Below are 15,541 nucleotides of genomic sequence, written 5' to 3'. Positions count from 1 at the left end.
GGCATCCCAGCGCCCCCCTTTTGTAAAAATGTCCGCCAGCGCCCCCTGCCGTCCTCTGATCGCCCCCTGGGGGGCGGTACCGCCCACGTTGAGAACTGCTATACTATATGAAGTACTCGGGCACTATAGCTTTATGTATAATTGCACGTTGCTTTTGACTGTTGCTCATGTGGAGACATTTCAGTATCTAAAACTAATAGAAAAAAATTAAGCAACCTACTTGCATACTGGATGTGGACTGTTGGATGTTAAATTTACGAGCAGTAAATATTGTGCTAATTATCATTATTGAACCAAAGAAAGCAAGGCAGATGAAGTCTTTAAAATTGTGACGCTGTTTATGGGTCACATAGACTCAAATAATGGGGTATATGCCACGAGAGGTGGTGACGTATTTCCGTTTGAATTTATTCCACATAGAATGGTTCCGGGTCCTGCTTGCTCCTATTGTTCTTGGCCGAAGCTGCAAGATCTGTACCATGAAAAAGACGCAAAACTTAAAATATCTGTGAGCTACTGGTACAACAACTGAGTTTTGTGGTGTGCCGTTGTGTTCAGTAATTAGTCGGTACCATCCGGTGCTTAGTTTTTTAATTTTCCTGCTGATATCAAGGCGACAGCAGACTGTAGCCAAAACTTAGCCACTACAGCTAACACGCGGTTTGTAGCTGCCTGCTATTTCAAAGCTTGAGGATATTGAAGATCCAGCGTCAGAAATGGGAAGATGGGGGATATAAAGGGAGCTGTACGTGGTTCGTTTAGTGGAATAATTTGTTGGAGGAAAATAATGCGGGAGGAAATCCACTGCTTCGGGAACAGGCTGAGGACAGAGGCAGCGATTCGGCACAAGGTAAGTCAATACGTGTGATGTGCGTTTATGTTATATGGAGTATGAAATTATTTTTAGGCAACTCCTTAGCTTTTGTTTATGTGACAATTATATAAAATACATTTAACATGCAGTCGGAGCGATACCGAGCACGGCAATTTAAAAACAGCCGAGAGCAGCAATGCTCCATACCACACAAGAAGTCAGTCAGATTAAGGTCCAAAACCTTCGCTTTATAGCCGTTTAAGTGGCACCGACCCACATAAAAAACCCACAGAACAAATGGTGCAAATCACGTATTTCCTGAATCCCGAATATATGATTATCTACCTTTGCTGTTTCATCATTGTTATCCATGTTAGTGATTTTTTCCACTTGACTGCTATAATCTGTTCTTGCGTTACACAACGTAATTTCTCTTTTTTTCCCTCTGAGATTCTGCTTAGAAAATGAGGTTATGAAGTTACATCCTCCTGCTGCTTTTTGTTTTTAAAACGGTTAACGGTTACTGTGGGCAAATCCAGCAAGGACCAAGTGAAAAACTCCATCTCTAACACAGAGTGACCTGTGCACCGGAAGCAGGCTATGTGGGAAAAAAATGCGGAAGTGCTAAAACGGAAGTCCGTGGCATATACCCTATTGCACAGGTGTCAAACTCCAGTCCTCAAGGGCCGGTGTCCTGCAACTTTTAGATGTGCCTCTGCAGCACCACACCTGAATAGAATAATTAGGTCATTAGCAAGGCTTAGGAGAACCGATCTACACAGGGAGGAGGTAATTAAGCCATTTCATTCCAGTGTTTTGTACCTGTGGCACATCTAAAAACTTCAGGACAGCGGCCCTTGAGGACTGGAGTTTGACACCCCTGCCCTATGGGCTCTTTGTACCTCAGCTTCCGCGTTCGGGGTAAAGCGGCTCGATTGTTTCCGATCCAATACAAATATCATTTACATTAGGTGCTTGCAGGGCGTGGCCAAGGTTTGTACATCGATCCGAAGCCCCAACAAGTCAGCTGGAGAAAGGTTTTAAGATGTTCGCCTCCTTATACATTCACTGACACGAAGGTGAGTTTTACTTAAACTTTGTGGCTAACATTAACGTTAGCTTATGCTAGTAGGCAATATTCTCGGACATTGTTCTTGTAAAATGTGCTATTTAAGTATCTAAACATTCTAACGGACAATGTATTTATCTTATTTTCAAGTATATTATGTGTGTTTATTGTCGTTAGTGTCACAGACTAACGGGGAGGTTACGGTTCGGACTTTTTTTACTTCAGAAGCCTGACGAAGCTCAACAAGCCTCATAGCTTGACAGTAGCGCAGCTCTGGTGTCAGAGATCTGGTTCAGCTGTTCAGGTTCAAAGTTGCTGCTTTTAGAAAAATATGACCGTGTTGCTTCATGTCTCCGTGTTATTTCGTTTTATTACCTTTGCATGTTTCTTGTGAAGAGCTCAGGACGGTGTTTACAGCAGTATGTACAGGCGGATCAGTTGCTCGGCTGTCTGGCTCTGGTCTGCTCTCTGGTTCCCGTAAACTCTTTCAGGCTGAATATAGAAGTGATTCCATGGAAATAACTCAGGGAGGCTCCTTTATTTACCATCCGTATCCCCGGTAGTTTTAGGCTGATCCGGAGTGAAGTGAAGGCTGCAAACTTTGCTGTGCGGCGTTAGCTGGTAGCGACAGATATTTACAAGCCATCTTTTTAATTCAGGATCGCTTGGAAATTAACGAAAACTTAAAAGCCCATTATATTAGGAAGACAACAATGTTAATAGTATTGTTTTTTTGCATCTGAAATACGACTTAGTCTTTTCTACCAGTCATGGTAACTCAAAGCGGAAAAAAGTGAGCCGCATTAGCTCCTGGAGATGTGACGTCAACGCCTTAGGTGCAAAGAGCCCATTGTAACAGCAGCTGCGTGGGGGGGGGGGGGTCAAAAAATTTTTTTTGACTGGGGGCCAAAGATTCCTGGCGGCGCCCCTGTGTATGAAGCATGTAATGTACAAAGTGGCAAAGCAGAATAATAAGACATTAAGTAACTAAAAAGTTACTTCTTTAGCAATTATAATAAACTAAAAGTGTAATTGTAGCATACTGTAATCAGACTACTAATATATAGAATATGTAAAGCCAATATACTTAAAATACATTCTACATATTTTAAATGTAATTCAATCCCAAAATAGTAAACTCAAAATATACTATCAAGTATGTTTTTATTACATAAAATATACTTAACCTGTCATTCGCAGGTTGTCATTCACAATGACAGGGGTGTCAAACTCCAGTCCTCAAGGGCCGCTGTCCTGCAGTGTTTAGATGTGCCACAGGTAAAAAACAGTGCAATTAAATGGCTTAATTACCTCCTCCCTGTGTAGATCGGTTCTCCTGAGCCTTGCTAATGACCTAATTATTCTTTTCAGGTGTGGTGCTGCAGAGGCACATCTAAAAGTTGCAGGACAGAGGCCCTTGAGGACTGGAGTTTGACACCCCTGTCACAAGAGGACCCAAATTTGGGTCCTCTCGTGAATGACAGGTTAAAGTATACTAAGTGTAACTTAAGTGGTTCCAAAAAAGTATGTGAAAGTACACTTTAAATTGTACTTAATACAATTTTAATACTGTGGGTGTGTGTGTGCGTTTGTTTGTAATACCTTGTGGGGACGATTTTCCTGACATATACTACGTTGTGGGGACCAATTGCTCCTTGTGGGGACCGGAGCCTGGTCCCCACGAGGGGAAACCCTGTTTTGGGGTCAGTGGTCAGAGTTAGGGCTAAGGTATGAATTTTGGTTGGTTAGGGTTAGGTATGTGATGGATAGGGTTAGGAAAAGGGTAAAGGTCAAGTTTAGGCTGTAGAAATGAATGGAAGTGAATGGAAAGTCCCCACAAAGATAGCAACACAAACGTGTGTGTGTGTGTGTGTGTGTGTGTGTGTGTGTGTGTGTGTGTGTGTACCTGTCTACATTTCTTCTATTCACCACCAGATGGAGCCTCTGTACCACAACTGATCCAGACTGGGACCCATGGACATCTACAAAGGCGTTTTATAATTATAGTTTTTCCAAAACAGTATGTGAATATAACTTAGAAAATATTACATACACAGTCTTCAGTTTGCATTAGTAAACTTTATGGGTCGTATTATTGACCTCTGACATTAGACAGGATAGTTTTTGTTTCCTTGCTGAGATGAAACAAACATTTCAACTCGTCTCAGATGCAGTTCAGTCTCTCTCCTCTGTGTGTGTGTGTGTGTGTGTGTGTGTGTGTGTGTGTGTGTGTATGTGTGTGTGGGTGTGTCGCATCCAGGTGCCACGATGTCTCCTGTGCTGTTGTCTTTATAAACAAACTGAACGCCACAACTGCTGCCATCGTCTTGTTTCTGTGGGATGACAGAGAGTCTTGGTAATGATTAACATGAAGCTTGTGGTGAAACTCAGATTTATTTTGCATTTCTTTAGTATTTATAGAAACACTTTGAGGAAAACAAAAGTTTAACCATGCATTTATTTATAGTAAGCACATGTCTAAACATTAACCTAGTCTTTCCACAACTAGCCAAATATATAATTTAAGTGGAAAAAGTGACAAAATTTAGATTTCTACAACCTTATATCACAACATTAATGCTTCAGATTTCTCTATCAGGGTACAGTCAGCAAACACCAAAAGCCAGAAGTAATAAAACATTTAATTATGCTAACCATTAGATCAGACCCAACAGCTGTTAATACGCTTCAGCTGTGAAGTTACTGTAAACTTAATAAATCGTATTTATACTGTCTGCCATGTAAAGCTGTTGAAGGTGGACATTTAAATGTCTTCCAGCTGCAGTCAGGATTTGACTTTGTCTGGTGAAGTAAATGTAAGCTGTCATTATGAAGGCATAATAAGTGCTTTAAGCTCAGCAGCCTGTATTTATCTTATTTTGAAGTGAGAAAGGAAGTTGTTCTCGAGTTGTCCTGTTGTGTCAGCAGGGTTAAATACTTTAAAATGTTTATGTGATGTGTTTATGTATTCAGAAGAAAAAAGAAATGGCAACAAAGTGAAAGATAAGTTACAATGTCTGGTAAGTACTGTAAAAATAGAGACCAGCTAAATGTTGCTAAGCTGCTAGGAAAGCTAATTTGTACCAATCTCTGGTAAACTTAATGGATGTTTCAGTTTTTAAGGAAGTTTGATTGAATTTATATGCATATCTGGAATTTAAATCACTTTATTTGATTAGTTTTACAATTTTATTGTATTAGTTCTTGTAAAAAAAAAAGAAATGGAGCATCTTTTTTGCGGTGGTCCGCGGGCGCCCCTAGTGGTCCGCGAGGTACTGCATGTAAACGGCCGTTTATTTGCCGTGACGTCATCTCAAAGCGCGACGCTACAGCTAGCTTACCGAAGGATTGTGATTAAAAATACTAATGAATAAGTGGCTTAAAAACTCAAAAGAAAAGCTGGAGATACCGATGGAAAGGAAACAACGGCAGGAATACAAATATGATCGGAGAGTATTGATCAGTCGATTCGATTCTTTTGACCGAGTCTCATTTGGTGAGAACTGTTCTTTGCTTGCTTATGTAGTTTTGTCTTTTTTCAATTGTACTAAGAGATTTTAACTGGAAACTAGACAGAAATACTGGGTGAGATTTTGTTTTTATAATTACTGTTCATTTTGTCTTTTATGTTCTTAATTGTAAGTTTATATATTTACTGAATGTTTCATGTCCGTACGCTATGAAGCTGAAATGCTGCCAATAATCTGATTCTGATTTTGAATGGGATTGTGGTGAAATCCTCAGATTGTTACAGTTATAGAGCAGACAGTAAGTGTGTGTGCAGGAATGTGCAGCAGTCGACATTCCTCAGACTCAAGTCACAACTGTTGCATCATGGGAAATGAAGTCTGCTCCCATGGGAACTGTACTGACATCTTGTGTTTCTGTCTGTGAATTTTATTTATCTACAGAAATCTAAAGAAAACGAATCCGTATTCCTCAGGATATGATTACGTCAGCATTTTATTTTCTGACTTAATCAGATGTAACTACGGATGAATGTTCAAAGGATCTTTGCTCATCAGAATGCACTTCTTATGCGCGAGACAGAAAGGAAAAAGTGGGGCACTAATCTGGTGGGAAAGGTTTGCAATCTAAGAGCTTTTTTTCCTGGATTACTACACATATAAGAGATTAAACTCCCCCACAAGCAGCGCCACACACACATTCCTCCAGACGAATTACATTAATGCTGTCTAATACTCCAGAGTTTATCTTTGTGTCGAATCGGTTTTAATGTGTGCGTCCTCAGCCTCTGGTCGTTAAACACTGCGGTCAGATGACCGGCGTGGATAAAAAGCGCGTTAGAGCCTCAGTGGCATGTCTGGCATGCGAACACATTCCCCTCTTACAGTCTGAAGGATGAACCTGATGATCAGATGAAGCTTTCAAGTTTCAGCCACTGGGGGAAATATTTACATTTCTATTCACTTTACAGACGGAAGGGTTTTTGTTTTTGATGCTGGGGAAATTTACAAGCTGTAGTTTTCGCTTGTTTTTCTACCTGAAACTACAAAGATTGAGACTCAGAGCTCCAAATTTAGTTTGAGTCCAATTTAGTTCAGTTTATTCAGCACAAGTAATCAAAATGAAGTCAATGTAATTCAATCTGCTCACCTCTTATCCTGTTTCTGTTTGTGTGAGATTTTATTACCGTTCAAGCTGCAAAAACCGTAATAGTTTGTGTTTTTCCCATTTATTTCCTTACTTTTTGTCTCGTTTCTAGTACAAATTTCTCAGTGCACGTGAAATACGACAAAACTAACTCCTGGTTTGTTACTGTAATCCTGCAGCAGCCCTGCTGAGCAGGCTGGAAAACCCCCAGAAGGCCCATGTGAGCGCTGCAGATATTCTTGTCCTCATTTATGATTCTCTGTGAAATAAAACACACAGCAGGGAGCTCAAAGCAGGAAAGGTGCAGAAAATCTGTTTTGTTTTATATTTACACACCAATGAATTCATGTTTATTTTACTTTAAAGTCCAGCTGCACAGGCTTGTGGGAAATGTGGGGATACTTGTTTCATTTCAAGTGTTTGTTTCATACACTTGAAATGAAACAAAACTAACTTACAAGTAACTTTTCAGCAAGATGTAGGAGCTTGTTTTTTAAGTTAATAAAAACTGGCATGTCAAAATGGCTGCAAACAGATGCACAATTTAACAGCAGTACATCTGTGAAAAGTAGAAGTGGAGCCTCCTGCACAACCAACAAGGATACAGTGCCGGTCTTTTCCACATTGCAGTTTTTACTGCAGATATCTTAGTTTACTTGAACTAAGATAAATTGACTTATTAGTAACTTTTCTGTCAGATGTAAGAGGTTGTTTTAGGCCAATAATTAATTAATAGAAGTTCTAGTTTACAGGCAGATTATCTCACTTATCACACGTAAAAATGTCTTATTGTAAGTGAAATATTCTGCCAGTGGAACTAGTAGTTTTCATCAATATTAAGGATTTATTTAATTAGAAAATTCTATTATAGATATAAATTACTTGTTAGTTAGTTTTGTCTTATTTTAAGTGCAGTGAGATATTTGCAGTGGAAACTAGACCAAAAATACTTGGTAAGATTTAGTGTTTTTGCAGTGAATGGTCAGATTAGAGTTCAGCAAACTGTTAAAAATGATCTCATTGAGTCTGAAACAACAATAGCTGCACCCATTTGGCCTAATTTCTGAAGTTTTCCAGACTGATCTCTCTTTCTTTATTCTTTTCTGTCTCCTTCACTTGTAATTTATGTGTGAAAATACCTGACAGCTGTCCTCTACAAAACATCTTCCTGGTGTCTTTTGTCTCACGCATTCTTTATGATTAAGTCTCTTTCTTTGCCTCATACACACCTCAACACACCCTCCTGCTCTCTCTCTCCGTGTGTGTGTGTGTGTGTGTGTGTGTGTGTGTGTGTGCGTGTGCATGTGTGTGTGTGAGGTCACATTCCAGCGCCGGGCAGCATTCCAGCCATTCAGGTTCAGTGCAGCTGATCCAGCAGAGTCAGCACACGAACACAAACTCGGCCGCGCTCTTTGAGCTGCAGCAGCATTCCTGAAGTCTTCAGCAGGACGAAGGCTCAAGCTTTGTAACCTTCTAGCTGCTGTTCGGCCTCCTGATGTGGACGGAGCCGCTGAGGGGCCAGAGTCAGGCAGAGGGAACCAAGGGCATCATCAGAGTTAAAGCGCTTAGAAAGCATCAGAGTTCAGGGGTCTGCAGCCTGTGGCTTCTACGAAACCAAACAGGAAGTTTGATTTGATTATGGTCATTTTAGGAGTTTTTCCCAGAAGTCCTTGAGCGAAATCTGCTCCTACTATCTGCAGCTACGTTCACACCAGCCCTGTTTAATCCACTTTAATCAAACTCTAGAAAGTTTGGTTTGAAAAAAGTTGAACTCTGATCCACCTACAAACTTTGGTCTCAGTTCGGCTGAAGTGAACTCTGACGTGGTTTGAAAGCCAAACAGATCGGTGAAAGCTTCCAAAGCAGAAAGTGGACCACAGTGCAGGGGATTCTGGGTAAATACAACCAAAATAAACTTGCTAGTTTAGCGCTGGTGTGAGAAATGGCTGCTGATCATTCACCAAAGACTAAAGAGAAATCCTACAAAAGCTAAAATCTGATGCCGCCCCATTTTGTTTACATTTCATGAAGAAGAAAGTCGTCGTTTTCAGAAGGTTTTCATATTGTTTCCTCCAGCTGTTCTTGGTGCAGCGCCCCCACAGGTGAGGAGGGGAACAGGCTTTCCAAAGTGTTTGGTTGGTTTGACTCAGTGCAGTGAGAAATCAAACTGGACCAACTGGAAATGTAACAAATGTTGCAGTTTTTGTCCCCAATCGATCTGAATCTACTGGACCACCAGGTGTGAAAACCTACACCAGGCTTCCATAAGTAGCTACTTATAAAAGTTTGGCTCCTCCCATTTTGCTAAACAGTTTTGTGTGTTTTATTGTAATGTTGGATTCTGCTCTGAAATCTGAAAATAGGAGTAAATTTTAGTTAATTTTTCTAGCTTTTATAATGAAACATTTTATGTAGTACGTATTTAGAAAGTTGTTTTCCTGCAGCTTGAGGTGAATTTTATTTTAGGGTGACTTCATGGCTTCTGACGCCTCAGTTCAACTCAAATTTAAATAATTTTAACCACATCCTTCATGCAGCCTCTAGTGGCCACTGTTTGTACTGCACTCAGGGCAGGTTCCTCATTATCTCTAAGTTCAACCAAACCATGTTTGAAAGCATCTTAACATCCTGAAATATCAGTTTTTCCTTTCCTTCTCCTTGACTCACTCCGTCTTTCAGCTTTGATCGGTGAGTCTGTTAAATCTCAGCGTCTCCTCTGAGAGCGCTTAGAGACCCACACATGACTGCTTGTTAAAATATACATGAGCACTAAGTCTCCTACATCCCTGCAACACCACCAGCATTCATTATTGATGAACACACACTCTCTCACACACACACACACACACGGTGCGGTTTGCAGCAGTATTGTTTATTGTCTTTATTAAGCACATGTTTGCTGCATTGCACCTTTGCAATCTGTCCCACTGGAAACACGAGAGGCAGCTTGTTAGCCCACCAACAACCGTTTCTGTTGTGCTGACCGCCGCAGTGCTGCTCTCCAGCTGGATTTTAATGAAGAAGCTCTCGGCTGTGGCAGCTCCAGGCGCTGCCATCGCTCCTGGAAACGGTGGCAAGCAGTTGTTTCACGCTAACGGATTAGATCTGAGGGCCTCGCTGAAGCCTTCAAGCTTCTTTAACTCATGAATGTAAAACCAGAGTTAATTACCTCCAGTTGCTTTATTTCTGTGAATGTCTTGGCTTTCATTTGCTGAGATGCAGAGCGGTTTGTTTTTTCTCGGTGGTGTTATGACTTTGCCCCCATCTCTGCTCTCCGCTCTCATGTTACACCAACATGTTTTCAGAAAATGTCAGCTTTCTGAGAAGAAAATTGCTGTTTAGTCTGAACTTTACCTACATTATTATGGAAATGACGTTCGGTTTCAAAACAAAGAGTTCACAAGAGGAGCAGTTCCTTTGCAAGGGATTATTGTAAAAATAGCATCACAGTTTAAAGGTAACCCATCATTGAACCGGTTAAAACAGATCTATGTACATTATATCTGTACAAAATCATTCTTAGACGATCAGATTTTATCTGGTCAGTTCTGCCGGTCAGATTGAGCTGTTTTAGGGCCTCTGTCACTTTAAATCCAAATAAGCTACCAACTCAACGTTTACTCTTTAAACACGTAAAAATGGATGCGCAATCATACAATCTTACATCTTTGAAAAGCAAAAGTGGAGCCTCCATCACAACCAACAAGAATCCAGCAAGTGATTTCTGGATGGAAAATCAACAACAGCAGCCAATGTACAGCACATACAGCAGTAAAGCCAGCTGAACAAACCTGCTGGAGCTCAGCTTTGGTTGCTAGGTAACGGCGCAGCAATTAGGAGGTTTTTGAAACAGCTTTTTTTCCATGAATGCTTCAGTAGTCTGTCACTTTGATGCCGTTACACCTTAATTTTCTCACTGTGGGACAATAAAGGATTGGATATTTTTTTCTATTTCCTAAGTAAAGATGAAACCAAAATGTAAGACAACAAAGTAACTCTGTGCCTGAAGCTTAGCAACAACATTTCAAACATTTTGAGATCTGAACTTTGACTATAAACTTGATTCTTTGCTTTTTCTTGAGCTGCTCTGTTGTAGTTTTACGGCTGATGCCGCCATGTTTGACTCCAGAGTGGTTTGCAGATCAGTTGATGGAAAACCGTGTTTTCCTTTCGGATTTGAGGCGTCATGATATCATGTTATGTTTGCGCTCATGTTTTAGTAACGGTGAACACAGGCTGCGATCGGCACGTCCCACTGTTTTTCCAACTGCAGCCGGAGCATGCACAGCTCTGAGGTGACATCACTCCCAGGACCCGACCTGCAACACAAACAGACCGAAATCAGCCTGTCAAGAACTCAAGTGGTGAAGCTGACATGAAGCTTTCGGTGTTTTTTCATCATTTTCCTGAACTCTGCAGGGTTCAACTCCAGACCTCAGGACCTTTTCTGCACACCCTTCCTCTGTTTCTGCCCATTTCTTGTCTGATTACTGTAAATAAAAGACACCAGAGCTACACAGATCTATTCTTTTCAATGCCTTCCCAAATTGACAGGTTGTTTAAAAGATCATTAACACACAAACACTGAACCAAAACATTTGAAGGTTTTCATCTGTCCATTTGGGTTTCACTTATTGCATGAGAAACTTTCTTGTTAAAAATGAAATAATCTGCCAATGGAACCAGAACTTTTTCATCAATATTAATTCATTATTGACTTAAAATAAGTTTTTATGTAAAATGTACTTGTTAGTTTTCTTATTTCAACTGATCTAAGGTATTTGCACTAGAAGCTACACAAAAAATACTTGATATTTTGTGTTTTGTTAACTTGCTGCATTCTTGTTGGTTGTGCAGGAGGCTCCACTTTTGCTTTTCAAAGATGTGCAGTTGTATAATTGTGCATCTTTTTGCAGCCATTTTCATCTGAGTGTAAATGTAGAGTTTGGGGAAGTGGCCAGCAGCTGTTTATTTGGATTTAAAGTGACAGGAGGCCCAAAACATCCAATTCTGAAACAAAATCTCATTATCTAAGATTGATTTGGTGCAAAAAAATGTAATGAACATGTTTTTTATGGACTGTAAACCTGTCCTAACCTGTTCAGGGAAGCATGCAGGTCACATTTAAAGCCAGTTTCTCCAGTAATCTGCTGCCCAGTCCCACCACAAACAGTGATAACCTGCTGGGGGCCAGCGACCCCTGATGGTCCGCCTGTCGACTCCATTAAAGACGCTCGGATGACGGACTGAGCGTCTCTCCTCCGCTCCTCCTGTAGGCCACACAGAACATCTCCAGAGTGAAATGAAACATCATCTCCTGAAAATCAATCCTTCACACATTCCTCTGATCCTCTCAGCCTCGGCCGCTCTTTATTGATTCTTCACACACTCGCAGGATAATCCAGCCAGCACACACACACACACACACACACACTCATTTATATATATATCTACACGTCTTTGAAGTGTAAATGTGAGAGTTTCTGACTTTGAAGTGTTTTCCCTTCCCCTCCCCAGTTTCCAACACTCGTATGAATAAAATAAATCTACTGACACACGTCCTGTTTTTGTAGTTTTCTTTATTTTTTGTCCCGTTTTCACACATGAGCTGCAGAGGAATTTGATTCAGACCTTCTGCGCAGTTTTTCTCACACATGTCCATTCACAGCTGGAGATTCTTTACTCAAGACGTAACGTCCCCCAGTGGGAGGACGCTGTCCAGGCTGCAGAAAACACAGCAGTGGGGGGATGATGGATGCTGGTTTTCTGTTTATGAATGGATTCCCAGCATCAAAGAACGAGAAGCATGATGGACCGGCTGCTGGATTCACACTTTGTGTTGGTTTTACTGACATTTCCACTTGGATGATGTTTGGAAATTTCAGGGCTTCAGTGCACAAATGAAGGCAACTTTACATGCAAATTGGAAAGTGAGACAGGAAAGTTCACCTTCAGGGTTGGGACTGATGAGGTTAATCTCATATTTACACTCATGCATGGCAGAAGTGGAGCAGGTTTGGATGTAATTTGGAGACCAGAGATGAGGGGAAATTAGTCTGTGTGTGAGAAATTCAACAGTCTGGAGCAGCTTTTGGTGATTATTTTGTCTTCTTTCCAGTGTACGAAGATATTTAGTGCAAAAATACTTGGTAAAATTTACCAAGTGAACACAATAAATACACTGCAGAAAAATGCTAACAACAAGATCCCAGGTTTGTGCTAAATATGCATCACCAGGCATTAACGGTTTAAATGCACGCTAGAAAATGTGCAGCATGTGATACAGATAAATGGGATCAACTGGATTGAATTGCAGTTTTTTTTTTCCTAAAGTTCCTGAAGACATTTGTTGTAAATTGGCATAACTTAAATAAAACCGAACTGAATTTAAAAAAAAAAGTTCTTTTGTACATTTGCTGAAAAGTTTAAGCACAGAATGGTTTTAGCATTTGAAAGAACTCAATATGCTTTAATAATGTTATAAAACACATTTTTATGTGTTTTTTTAGCATGAATTAAACGTGCTGCAGCTTTTACTGCCTTTGTTGCTCGTTATCCTTCAGCGCCATTTTAACTGAGCCTTTTCATCTAACAACAACAACGCAGTAGTGGAATATTCCTCCGTAACGTCAACGCTCCACCGCCGGTCCTCAGTGTGGGAACGCGTCTGCTTAATGCAGAGCCTCAGGTTTTACAAGGCCATCAGGGGGAAAAGTCGCTGGAGGGACGAATACCAGAGGAGGAGGAGGAGGAGGAACCTACAAAGCTTTGAATGAGCTGCAGGGGAAACAGATGAAGAGGAGCTGCAGACTCATTGTCATCTGTGGCTGCTTCGTGTTTTCATTCAGCTCAGCGTTATTTCAGACCGACTCCTTGATAAAGATCTGATCGTCCTGCAGTATTGTAGTTTTTTAGTACAATACTCACACTGAAGGTTTTAGAGAAATTTAACCTTTTATTTTCCTTCATTCATGCAGTGGGAAGAAATATATAAAATGTTTCATAGTTATTATTAATTCCTTCAGACACTTTTATCCTAAATTTCTTTTCAGTTATACTGGATGTTGTAAAATGTTTTGGTTTTGTTTTTGCAGTCAGACTCTACAATAATTAAAAATTGTTCACTTCAATAGGACAGATTTGCATGTTTAGGTATTAGCATGCTAATTAGCATTCTTATTGTTGACACCAGCAGCTTACACACAAACTTCAGACAGTTTTCAGTGATTTTATTTATTTTTGTTGCTTTTTTCTATGGTTTCTTTGTTTCAAAAGCAAGTGAGGTGGATCAGCAGAGCGGCGGTTTTATCCATGTGACAGTCACACAGAAACTGTCTTCAGTCAGAGGCCTCCCCAGACTGACTGCTACTGGACCCACAGCATCACCATCAATGACAACTTTTGATTTATGGCAACATTTAGTTAGTAAAGTATTTTTTAACTGAATTGAATTTATATATAAAAATGTTTTTTACTTCATTTTGAATCTTTTTGACAGCAAAACCATGAATATGTTTATGTAACTGTTAAAAAGTTCACACAGTGCAGAGAGTGAGACGTCCAAGCAGACGTGAAAATTTGGCCCATTGTGACTGTAATCCTCCTCTGTTGAAGGAGCAGAACCCGGCCGGCAGTTTCCTCCTATTCGGGAGCATCCGCCGTAAAACTACAAGCAGCAACTTGTTGAGGCTAACGAGGAAAACTCAAAGCTTTTAATCTCCTGTGGTGATGGCCGGCGTCACATTCAGGAGGATTCAGCGTTTGATTCGAGGAGACGGCAGCGTCTTTTGTTATGTTTTCCTGTTTGGATTCGGTCGGCAGACGCTAAAAACACAAAGACTCTGGAAATCCTGCAGCTTATTTAAACATCCAGACTGTCAGAGCAGGAGAGTAACGAGTTACATTTACTCAGTTACTTTGACCTGAGCAACGGGTTGATAAATTTACTTTTAGGAGAGTTTTTACTACTTTTACTTGAGTAATTCTATTATGAAGCATCACAATCAGAGATCAATCATCATCACAGCCTCTGATTACAAGATTATTGGTGATTATGGCTTCATAGGAGCCTGATTAGGTCAAATCTCTGGAATAATTTAATCCATTTTATGATTGTTTATCGTATTTAACTGTACAATAAACATTTAAAATGCAAATTTATGTTTCAGTTTGTTGTGAAACTGTAAAAAGCACCGTCAGTCAGGATGAAATTTGTTCTTATTGGTCTAAAAATTTATTTTTTAGACCAAGACGTCTTTAATTAAAGACACCTTAATTATGTTCCTACAGCTTAAAATCATGATGAAAGTCAAATTACTGAGGATGACTGTCATGTGCAGAAATAAAGATCTAGAATCGTTTATCTCAGTAAAGCATTTCTGGTCTTATTAGCATTTATAAATACCATGTGGATGGTGCATATCTGCATTTCTACATTCACTCCAACGATTGTCTTTTTCTAAACTTTTTTATGGTCTCCCAAAAACTGTTTGTTTTATTTGTAATCAATATTAGGGATTTATTGGCTTTATCTTTCTGAAATGTTACTGTAAGTTAGTTTGTCTCATTTAAATTGTAGTAAGGCGTCTAGAGCAGAGATTCCTGGTCATATTTTGTGGTTTGTTTTGTTTTGCTGCCTGTATTTTGCAGGTGGGATGTGGAGGCCTCAGCCTGAACCGGAGCCATGTTTTGCTCCGGCGCTCTGCGGGTCGGAACACAGCGAGACGACGGGCCGAGCAGGTGAGGCTGATGTTTAGTCTCTGCAGGCCGACCTGAAGGTTTGACCTCCTAAATTACCCCCACACCGCCCCCCTGACCCCCTGCTGGGTGTCACTCAGACTGTTTAATTTATGGATCTGCAGTTAAACCTGTTGGTTGAACAGGCTGCTGCTAGTGGAGGAGGCTGGTCAGATGGAGGCTCTCTGGTCCAATTTACTGCAAATATCTCACTGGAAATAAGACTAAACTACTTTTCATCAACAGATAAGAGCTTGTTTTAGTCAATAATTCCTTAATATTGATGAAAAAGTACTAACTCCACTTAT

Source organism: Poecilia mexicana, unplaced genomic scaffold, assembly GCF_051168715.1.
Source record: "Poecilia mexicana isolate PSO_F unplaced genomic scaffold, ASM5116871v1 scaffold_18, whole genome shotgun sequence".
In the NCBI taxonomy this organism is placed as follows: domain Eukaryota; kingdom Metazoa; phylum Chordata; class Actinopteri; order Cyprinodontiformes; family Poeciliidae; genus Poecilia; species Poecilia mexicana.
Note: the sequence above shows the minus strand (reverse complement) of the source record.